Source organism: Symsagittifera roscoffensis, unplaced genomic scaffold (genome assembly GCF_963678635.1).
Source record: "Symsagittifera roscoffensis unplaced genomic scaffold, txSymRosc1.1 SCAFFOLD_864, whole genome shotgun sequence".
NCBI lineage: Eukaryota > Metazoa > Xenacoelomorpha > Acoela > Convolutidae > Symsagittifera > Symsagittifera roscoffensis.
In genome coordinates this window covers 3,090-13,349 of record NW_026971368.1, presented here as the reverse complement: position 1 = coordinate 13,349, position 10,260 = coordinate 3,090, and the positions used below count along the sequence as shown (strand labels likewise).

At 33.3% G+C, this 10,260-nt stretch overlaps 1 long non-coding RNA gene across 1 annotated transcript; it reads right to left on the bottom strand.

Moving 5' to 3' along the window:
* Positions 1–751: 751 nt before the first annotated feature.
* On the bottom strand, positions 752–9,206 carry LOC134856338 (uncharacterized). The gene is made up of 3 exons (XR_010164733.1): positions 9,092–9,206; positions 7,440–7,563; positions 752–865 (listed from the first exon to the last, which is right to left on the bottom strand). It is a non-coding gene; the product is annotated as an uncharacterized LOC134856338 (long non-coding RNA).
* Between the last annotated feature and the right edge of the window lie 1,054 nt (positions 9,207–10,260).

Here is a 10,260-nt window from a genome sequence, read left to right as displayed (position 1 = left end):
TATTGTCTTGATCTTAACTTTGAAAGATATTTTACCTGTGATAATTTCTCGTAAAACTTATAGGGGTTTAAAGATTGGCATTTTGGCCAATTTGGGACAATAAACGCGAGATATATTTCGCGCTATTAACGCGTAAGCGGAGATTTAGTCTGTCTTAGAAATCGTTCCAAACTAGTTAACGGAAACTTATTTGCCATAAGCGATTTTTTACAAGGAGCAAACTTCATCACTTTGTACTTTATATGGCGTGTGGGAAGATGATGTTTAAGAAAAATCTCAAATAATTTAAAACTTTTCAAAATTTTATTGGGTTTTTTTTGGAAAATCAATTTTTTTCATATAATTATTTTATATTATTACTGGTTCAGATACCTTAGGAGGCGGTCGGATTATTCAGGGCTTCGCTTGATACTAGCAGTCTTGTTTCAATTCAAATTAGGTTCGCATAATGCGTACATACACATGCACCTCAAAAATTGATTGCGCGCATAAGTAAAGCAAGCAAAATCGTAAATCAAAGACAAATTCAGAATTTAATCATATAAAATTCAAGTTGCGTAGATTTTTGTTCACTGATTTCTGTTTAAAATGATGAATATTTAAAAAAAAATGAAAAAGGAGCCTATGAAACTTCCAATTGTTACTAAAAGGTTTAGATTACGATCAATGTTTAACCCATAAAAGTTACTTGCCATAACCATTGTCTCTTTGAAGGAAAGAGAACCAGTTCAGTTTTCTGAAGTTGTTTTTAGCCATATAATAAAATTTGGACTTTTCGATCCTTGGTGCAAGTTTCACCCCAGTGGCATTGTTTTGTTCAGCGAAAGATCTGGGCAGCCAGAGTTTCACCAGGCAGAAATAAGAGCTGGAACAAAATTCGAAAGACATTAAATCAAATCAAATCATAATCCTTTGTATAGTAGAAGCGCTCAATAAGTTTTCCAATTCTAGAGAAATTATTCGTACAGAGAAAAGTTCTCGATTTAGATTTTTTCTGCCATTTTTTTTCCAAAGTTGAATCACGATGGCCAGAAATTAACGAATGTTGTTTAGGATAAACTTTGAAAACTGCTCATGCGCCGGAGCGTTTTTTTCTGCAATATTGTGTTTGTGTTGTTACATATAGACATGTTACAATGCTGATCATTATGGGAAGGACCCTCAATAAAGCATTGGCCGACACTTTAGTTATGACAGAAAGCGCAATTCACCAGTGCAAGTTATTCAAATCTTCAAAACAGTGCAAACACTCAAAACTTGGTTGAAAAAGAATACTAACGCATAAATTTTTTCAGTATTGAAGTAAAAACCAGAAGTAACTTTATGAGGTGAAACTTTTAAATCTATTTCCAAAAATTTTTCTACTGATAATCTGTAGAAATTTCAATTTTGATTGTAAATATTTAAAGCTAACCAATCGTGTTCCATTATATAAAACTTACCTTATTTGTTTTAAAACTCACTTTTTCTGTCTGACTACTTAGTGAATATCTAGAACAAAATGATCTCGAACATTAACAGAATTAGCACAAATTTACCCTGCCTACTATGGATTCACTGATGAGGTTGATGGTACAGAAAAACTCGATGATGTTGATTATCATTAAAAGCAGACTGGTATGACACAGGCAATGCAACACTACAATGCAACACTACAAAAAAACAGTCTCTTCACAAAGTGGTTCAAATTGAAAGAAACGTTTCAACAAGCTTCCGATATCGAGCATCATAATATACATAGTGCTTCAACTCAGAGTATGGGAAATTGGCTCACGATAAGTCACCTTGTCGTAAATAACTTGATTACACACTCTTGACTTCACATGATGATTTTATATGGCATAAATGCAATTGTGTAGAAATTTGTGAAGTCATTGAGAAGGTAGTGCATTAGAAACCAATTTTTTTTCCAGTTCCTTCGGATGCTGAAAGAAAGTCGTTCGTTGAAGTAATGGCAGGTTGGTTTTTGCCTTTACTGGGAATTCTTGTAATGAACTCCCTGCTATTAACGCAGCAATGCTCGTGCTATCATTTCTTTTTGGGTAAACTTCCAGAGAGAGCAAAGTTAAAGAGCATAACCTACATCTCAATCGCAGAAAAGAACTTTCGAAGAATAATCATTTGATGAAATTTTTTTAAAAAAAGATCGGCTGATCAAAGTAAACTGCGTCTATTAAACAAAAAAGTACCGGAAGAGAATTTTAATTGCTCGTTCGCTAAGCCCATGACGAAAATAAAAAAAATGTGACGAGAAAACTGGGGAAACAACTTTCTCGGTTGAACATTACTTGTCTTGTTTTACTAGAGGCTTCCCAGTTATTCGGCATAATGAAGTAAGAGCAGCAAAAAAGAGGATGGAATCTTTCTCTAATGTTGAAGTCGAAGCACATTTAGAGCGTTAATGTGGCAAGATTTTGGCTTTGAGAACGTCAATAAGGGGGTCTTGATGTTTCAACTAATGGATTCTGGGATGAAAGGTTTGAGAAGGCATTCTTCGATGCAAGAGTTTTCATTCCTTGCGTCAAATTTAATTCTGGTAATTGTCTACAGTAAGAACGAAGCGAAAAAAAGAGATGCTATGAGCAGCGTATCACAGAGTTGAACATAATTTATTTACACCTCTTGTTCGTTCGTGCAGAAGTGGCATGAGCAAACTTGCCACCACGTTCTACAAGAGACTTGCTTCGATGATCAGTGCGAAGAAGGAAATAACTTCGTGTAGTCAAAATGTTCGGTGGATTCGGTGTCGTCTTGGATTTGCGCTTCTCAGATCTTCGAGCATATGTATTCCTGGATCCCGTTCATCATATCTGAGACCGACACATGATTGTGTTGAGCGGAGAACTCTTGAAGCTCGCTTGATGGACATCAGTTAACTTTTTTCCATGTTTCTTTTATGACATCTGTTATTTGTTGTAGTTTGTACGAATGTAACGTCACCACTACAGAAAATGTTTATGAAAATGACTTCAATGCAACTGAATTGCCCCCGCCATAGACGTTGACTTTTACGATGTGTTTGAAACTGATGCTTATGAACCAGAAAGCGAATTTTTTCAGTTCAATTTTACTGATTCTGATAACTCAACTAACAGAAACACTGATTGGAAAGAAGCGTAATTAATTTTTAAATTTTATACCTCATAATATCTCATGAGACCTAGAAAAAAAGAGTAAAAATATGGTCAAGTTTCGACGGGGAATTACAACAGTGACGAAGTGCAACGGTGCCGAATTTTTTAAAAAATACTGTTCTGACTCATCCCAAATCACTGACAAGTGATTCAATTCGAATGCACGGAATTTGAAAAGACACAATTGGCCTTCCTAATTGATGCCACTTGTTAAACGAAGAAAGTTCCCCAAGTGCGGCTTCATAATTTTTTCTGAAACAAACGATGTTTTGTGCTGGTGGTGGTTTTTTCTTCAGACGATTTTCAACTTGTTAACTAGCCTTTTTAGAGTTTTTTTCCATTCATTCAACAATCATTGTTGTTCGGAGCTTAAAGTTGAATAGATGTTTCATTTTCGTCATTTTTCTTAAAGTTATGATAGTTTAATTTTGCCATTTCGGCCAGCTCGGGACAATTAACGCGCAATATATTTTGCGCTAGTCTTGGAAATTGTTTCAAATTGGTTGAAGGAAGCTTATTAGTCATAACTGATTTTTAAAAGAAGCGAAATCTATCACTTTGTTTTTTATATAGCGTGTGGAGCTATTTTTTTCACAAAAAATCTCAACTTCAATTTTTTTCATTTTGTTTTGGCTTTCTGTTTTTCAAACAGAGTTCAAAGCTTTCAAATATTGTCAATTTTGGTCACGCTTGAGCCCATTGTCAGTTTCGAAACTTCTGTAATTCGGCACTGTTGAACAACCCCCCCTCCCCCGTATTGGACTAAGTAGTTGCAAGAACCTAGCCGCCGAAAAACAGAAAGCCTGGAACATAGACGAATCACCTAATTACCTTGTGAGGTGTGAGCGTATGTGAAATTTTCTAATGTGATAGCATTCCAGTGTTATCTCAACCATTAATCGCACATTGATTCTACTTATCTTTGGACTGTTCTGTGATTCTGATGTTCTGTTCTGCTAATTTATCTTTTGACCATCCCGCATCTAGTTTCAAGGGTTAATAATCAATTATAGTACGATTTTAGTACCAGTACTACTTAAAAGAGGAAAAAAGATTTTAGTCAATTGATAACTGATTATAACGTTTCTTTTTAAAATCAAATTATAATCAATTATAACTTTTTTGAAATAATTATAATCAATTATTTTCATCCCAATTTTCAATTCAAACGTTTTCCACAGAAATCCCCTTTTAATTGATTATAATTTCTTTGTTTGCCCAATTTGTTTTCAACCTTGCATCTGCTTTGCTTATATTTTATGCTTTTGCTAGATATTGGTTTGTGAAAATTGTGAAAACTGTTTTTAGCAGTTATCAAATCAGTTCATATTTATAAGTTTTTTTTCATCTCTTCTCAATATGTTTCATGATGCACATTTTAAGTTTTTGGTGAGACAACATTTTGATAGAATAATGGATTATAATCTGTTATAATAGTTATTAGAGATTATAGGAGATTATGATATAATATGAAAGATTTTGCAGATAATTTATTATTATGTCACAAAAATATTTATCAAAATGATTGATTTTGATTCAGCTGAACATCTAATTTTTGCGTCCATAAATAATTATAATTTTTAATAAAAGTATAATAAAATTGTAATATAATCTATTATTTTCTCTTTTTTACTGAGTTTGGTATGCTCGTTCCATCTTTTGATCTATTATTGCGTATGCATCGATTTGGTTTTGATGCGAAAAGATAAATCTACATCAGACGCAATCTTTGTTTATTTTGGTGCTAGGTAAAAAACACGACAGGAAATAAAGACGACAGTACATTTAGAACACAAATGGGCGTTAAAAAAATTGAATTGTTCGAGTTTAGGCGAAATATTTTTCTCAGAAATACAATGTGAAGAACTGCTTGTTTTGGCGTCTAAATGTCCAATCAAATTGGATGCTGTCATAGTGTCCTGTCGTCTTTTTTGTCGGACACCGCAGATTTTGTTAGTAATATACAAAAATATTTTGCCTGTTTTACTAACTGGATCACTAATTTTCTGAGAGGTTTTGAACCAGCTTGACAACAGAAAGTTTTAGTTCGATTTCTATTGCATAAAAAAGGTAAGCAGATCGAATCAATTTACTTCAAGCTTCAAATCAAATTAAACTCCTTCTTTCTGTAATTTTACTGAATTATTATAATTAAATATTAGTCAATTGTGATTAATTTGCAGAAGCATTCAATTTTAGAATCATTCTCGAACTGAAACTTACAACACGATTAACTTGTTGAATTGTTGGCTTAAAAACGCGAATATGAGTGGTTCACCTACCCCTAGTCCTAACCCCTAGAATCCCGAAAGTAAGGGCGGTTGTCTTTTGATTGGATTGCTAGTGCTCGAGTTAGGTTCTTGCGTTTAGGTACGTTTTCCAGACATCTGCAAGAAACGTTTTTCAAAAAAGGCTAAACAAAAATTTTAACAGGATTGAAACTTGAAAATGAATGATACGAATGAATAAACAAAAACAAAACAAAACTTTCACTGGCTTAACACTAGTTTGAGCTATGAAAAAGTACAAATCAGTTTTGTCTTCGAGAAGGAATAAAAGGTTTTGCACTCTTTTTTTTGAAACACGATACTTTTTTTTATGGTCACTCGATGCATCGAAAAAATTTTATGGTCACTCAAGGCATTGAAGATACACAAATCTTCAATTTTCTCAATTTTTCCGGGTTCTAAGCAGTTTCTATCGCATATAATCTAATTTTCCTGAGCGAACATATCATAGGGCTCGTCGATCAATTTTTCAAATGCAAGGGAAGGCAGCATTTTAAAAGTCAGCGCTAAATCGTAATTCTATTCGTAGGTGGTCTTTTAACACAATTAATTAGTTTTTCTCATGTAAGGTAGGTTTTTTTGGTTTTGTTGGAAAAGATGAGGTATATGCAAGCTGCTAACATGAGCTGAAAGTAGCTGCTGCTCATGAAAAATTTTGGAAGCAATTTCATTTCGTTATTCTCTGCAATAACAAATGCTCAAAACTTGTATTTGGCATTTTAAGCAATCCCAGGTTCCAGTAAGTTTAATTTATGCTTGCATTCAGCAGACGCTATAATAAATGTTTTTTTATAAATTGAATTCGAAAGAAAACTCAATCATAATTTGTGTTTAGTGTGTACGTTTTTGTTGATCACTTAAGTACATCATAAAATGACGGTCAGCATTTTATTTTTGTCAGAGGGTTGATTAGTAACCATAAGGGTTTAGTAAACTATCTAATTGAAAACAAAGTACAAGATTGCCGATAAAAGTCCTAATTACTTTGGGAAGCCTCTTTTCAGCATGTATTTCTAAAATAAATCAAGTTTTCAAAGTGACATGGGCGTTAATTGTAGGATTAAATTTGGTGTGACACGATTTAACATAAGGATTTCATACAACAATGTATTTGGTGTTAAATTAGAAAACAGGAGTGAAATTGTTTGTGTGGTTTTAAATTGTTTGATGGTAAAATGACTAGGCAATAAAGTGCACGGTGTTAAATTGGCTGGTACTAAACTGTAGAACACCATCGAAACTTCTCTGTAATGAGTTTTGGCAAAATTGCTCGCGGTACAAAAATTTTTCATAACTACTTATTTCCTATCTTTCCTGGACACCATAATAACAACAACATTTTCCTAAAAAAAAGAAAATGTTTTTGAGAATTTAAACCCTCCAAAATCCATGCTGACCCTTGTTTCGAACGAAAGTCCAAATCAAATTCCTGCTAATGATGACTTTTGAAAATTAATTAGATATATCAGAATACGTTCACCAACTAGAATGGTCTATATTATTATTTTTCGTGCCGCGGTTTTTTTGAAAATTTTATTTATAACGGCGGTAAATTCATTGGAGTTAAATGATTTCAAAAATTAAGTTGAATGTTATTCAAAACTTCTCAAATGCTCTGAGAACTAAATGTTTTTCGGAAAGATGACAAAACAGAACACATTCAGACACTAAAAATCTGAGTCTATCTTTGAGTCTAGATTTCACAATTTGAGTCTAGCTTTCACTTCGAACTTCGTTAACGGTGACATGCCATGGAGCACATTCCCGCATAGTCGAAAAAAATTCCAGCTTTTGACATTTACAGGTTGCGGTGGGCCTGGTCAATTTTACGTGCCAATCATTGTTCGTGCAGGCCATTTTTTGCTTAATTTCTGTGCTATCCCGAAACGAATTTTTCAACTATGCGGGAAAAAGGCACTGAGCGTACCCACCACCTTAATTTCAATTTTGGGCAGAATAAAAAAAGAGACTCATTTTTTCATTACTCAATAATTACTCAAAATAATCTATGTTCTACCTGAATTCAGCGCAATTTATCCCGTACCAATGATAAGATCCAGGCAAGATGAAATCCAGCGAATAAACTCCCGGTTTTTGATTTTGGCTCGCGTTTCTGGAGATGTTGTTTGTTGAACCAGAAACTAAATCATTCATATAACATCTTTTGCACGTCGAATCTTGTAAATTAGCCTTAGTTTGGTATAATTTCAAAATATACCGTCAGATTAGGCCTATGAAGTTTTAACTCAAAAAGTTATCACAAATGCTCTGAGTATCTATATTGTCTGATTTGCCTGCGGAAGAGAAAATTTTCCGGAAGCCCTTCAAAAGATCTCAGACCAAAACTTTTCGACTCGACAAAGAGACAAAACTGCAAAAACTTTGAATATTTCAGTACTCCAAGATTGTCAAATTACTATTTCGGCCCATGCTATGCAGTTGATGATATTCTAGTTTGCAATTTATTTTCGCTGCAGGGGTGCCTTTTTATATTCACAATAAATTTTAAACAAAATTACATTACTACTATGTTAGCAATTTCGGTTCCATGGACCTTATTTTTCTAACATAGGGAATGCGCATCAAATTTTATATCTTAAAAACTTTTTGCATTAAAAATCTGAAGGTTTCGGAAAAAAAACAAAAGACGTCATAATTCAGTTTTGGCTAGCAAAAAATCATCCCGAATCAACGGAAAAGGCCCAGTTTGGAGAAAAATGCTTAGCTGTACTTGTTATGGATACCATTGTTAATGCCTTTTTGCCAGTAAAGCAAACTCCCTGAAATGTCACTGGTTTCCACAATGTATTAGTGAGTTCTGCAAATGAGCAGCGCAATTTTATCAACGTTCAAAAACAAGTTTGTTAAACCCAAACAAAATATGGAATTTATTAACAAAATATACATCTCTGACAAAATTCAGAATCCAGAAACAGAAAAAAATTTTGAAATCTAATACAACAAAAACGAGCGGAAATAGCTTTAAAGGTCAAAACGCGCTTTTCTATGGAATCCTTAGATAATATTTTTGTCGGTTTTATGTGCAAGGCCTCATTTACTTTTGAGTTCCCTTGATAGATGTCTCTAAAACATAGCAGTTCCTAATATTAAATCATTTATGGCAAACGAGCTTCTGTCAAAAATTTGGAACAATTTCTAAGAAAGATTAAATCTCCGCTTACGCGGAAATAGCGCGAAATATATCGCTCGTTAACAGTCGCAAAATGGCCAAAATGGCAATTGTTGAATTGCCACAACTTTAAAAAAAATGATCACAGGTTAAATATATTTCAAACTCATGATCAGGACAGCAATTCCTTTTGAATGATTTTTAAAAAAACGTCAAAAGGGCTGATTGAAAATGGCAACCCGAGCACAAATATTCCCTTGCTTTCGTATCGAAAGGCGGAACAATAATAATTTGTTTTCATGTACAGGTTGTTATTGATCATTATAAATTACATAAATGACTGCAAAAAAGAACAGGTTCTAATTGGGATGGGGGTGTAATAACACAAAAGTTTTTGTTACAATATTATAGAACTAAAACTCTTGGCGGCTCAAATTTTTTTGGTTAAGACTCGGAGCTTGGTGTTGCAATAAGTGCTTGTATCTTGTCTCTCAGCATATAAAGATTTTTTTGTTCCATTGAAAAATATACTTACAAACCTGGAATTAGAAGATCGAAAACAATCAAAGAGGCAAGAAACACTGGACAACATTTGTTTGGCATTGTATCTTCTCAAATCATTATTTCTTCCGGATGTTATGCAGTAAATTTAACTCGATCTCTTTATAATGTTTATTGTTTGTTGGCCATGAAATATCTTTGACAGATTATTTGAATGGTTTGGCAATATACTTCTCCAATGGCTCTGAACGTTCATTTTGAACTTCAATCAATAACTCTCATTAGCAATAAAAAACGCTAGGTGCGTCATTACAACCATGCCAAGAGAAATAAAGGAAATTTATTCAATATGAAATGGCATGCAACGTGTATAGTCATGAACTATTAGTCATGAAGTGTCAGGACATCGAAAAGGACTACCAAAGAAATAAATCAAGTCCGAGCTCTAAATGTTACTTACAATGTCAAATAAAAAATGCGACTCCAGTTCAAAAACCGTTCGAGATAGTTAACCAAAAAATAAATATATCTTATCAATGTATTGCGCCGCATAAAACTATTCGTTTCAAAAAATTTTGATAGAAAATTATTTACCGTAATCTAAGCCTTGATAATGAAACAGGCAGCGCTTCTCATGTATGTATTGTTCTTTATCATAGCGTGTGCGCGCAAAAGATTTTCTTTTTTGTGCCTACACATTTTTTAAAGTTTTTTTAAAGAAAAATCTAATATGGCTTGCCAGTGTCCATAGTTTCGAAAAAGTGAGTGGAATTTATGTTATTATGCGCTGATTTTGAAAAATAAAAATTAAATAAACTAGGTTTATACTCTTTAGTCTCCAAAAATTTGAAGATTACTAATTATAATCGACCAAAAAAAAAATGTTGTAAAGTTCCAAAACTTCTCAGTCAAAAAATTTACTACCAGGCCAATGAAATTTTTATAGTAGTAGGATGGGGAATTTGTTCAGAGAGGGGGAAAATAATGAATAAAATGTTTCACTTAATTGGAGCTTTAAATGATGTGGCTTTGCGGAAATGTTAACCAGCCATGTAAACAGAAGTTTGCGGGAAAAATCAAATTTGTTGGAGTGTTTAAAAACCATCTATGAACCTCGATAAGATTTTTACAATGGAAGAGAACCTAAAACTCAATTATGATTTAAATAACATCAAGAGCTTCAAGTTTTGGGCTTTGCAAAAAACTT